This window comes from Rhagoletis pomonella, unplaced genomic scaffold, assembly GCF_013731165.1.
Source record: "Rhagoletis pomonella isolate Grant_MI unplaced genomic scaffold, Rhpom_1.0 Rhpom_scaffold_00008, whole genome shotgun sequence".
Classification (NCBI taxonomy): domain Eukaryota; kingdom Metazoa; phylum Arthropoda; class Insecta; order Diptera; family Tephritidae; genus Rhagoletis; species Rhagoletis pomonella.
In genome coordinates this window covers 27,015,858-27,016,750 of record NW_023458562.1, presented here as the reverse complement: position 1 = coordinate 27,016,750, position 893 = coordinate 27,015,858, and positions in this window count along the sequence as shown.

The following is an 893-nucleotide window of genomic DNA, read 5'->3' as shown; positions in this document are numbered from 1 at the left end:
TGGCTATCTTATTCTAAACATCATCGAAAGTTTCTTGAACTATGTATGTACTTATGTAGATAAGGTTATTCAAATCGTTTTAATTCCATGAGCATATTTATTAATTACTCTCATTCATTTCACTTTCGTCTGATTCAATTTTCTCTAAAATGCATTTATCTTAACTTTACTTATGTATTTATGTATATTAGGGTGGTCCTGAAAATATCAACATCATGGGGCACCCCTTTATTTTGTTCTACGTTTCAAATAAAGGTAGGTCGATGACCAGAGCAAAAAATTCGACAAAAATTTAAACTTAACTCTGATAGATTTGACATATTATTGAAACTTATTCAAATAAATTCGTAAACTCGCAGCAAATTTTCGCGAAAATATTAATTTTTTTCAAACCATGGAAGGGTTTTTTTCTACAAACAAGTAAAGACATACATGAAAATTTCAAAATGAAAAAAATGAAGGGTCGCTACCAGGGTTGGCCAAAAATTATTTTTTTTTTTAATTACGAAAATTCCACGAGGTTAGGAATTTATATGAATACGAATACATAAAATTAATCTGATTTGAAGTCAAAATTTTGTCGAATTTTTGGAATTTTTTTAACTTTATTTTTACAAACCCTGGTATCGACCACTAAAATTTTGTTTAAAATCTACGTGTATGCCTTTGTTTTGTACGTGGAAAAAAACAAAGTGGTGCTCCATGCAGCATCTAGATCTTGATATTTTTTAAAACCACCATAATGTACATACATATGTTGAAGTTACATATTTTTATTTTTATTACCACTTCGAATTGAATTCAATCGTCAAAGATATTGGCAAATGAAGCGTGAATTATGTGGCACCTTGCCTAACTTGCAACACCAACAACAACCAACAAGAAAAACACAC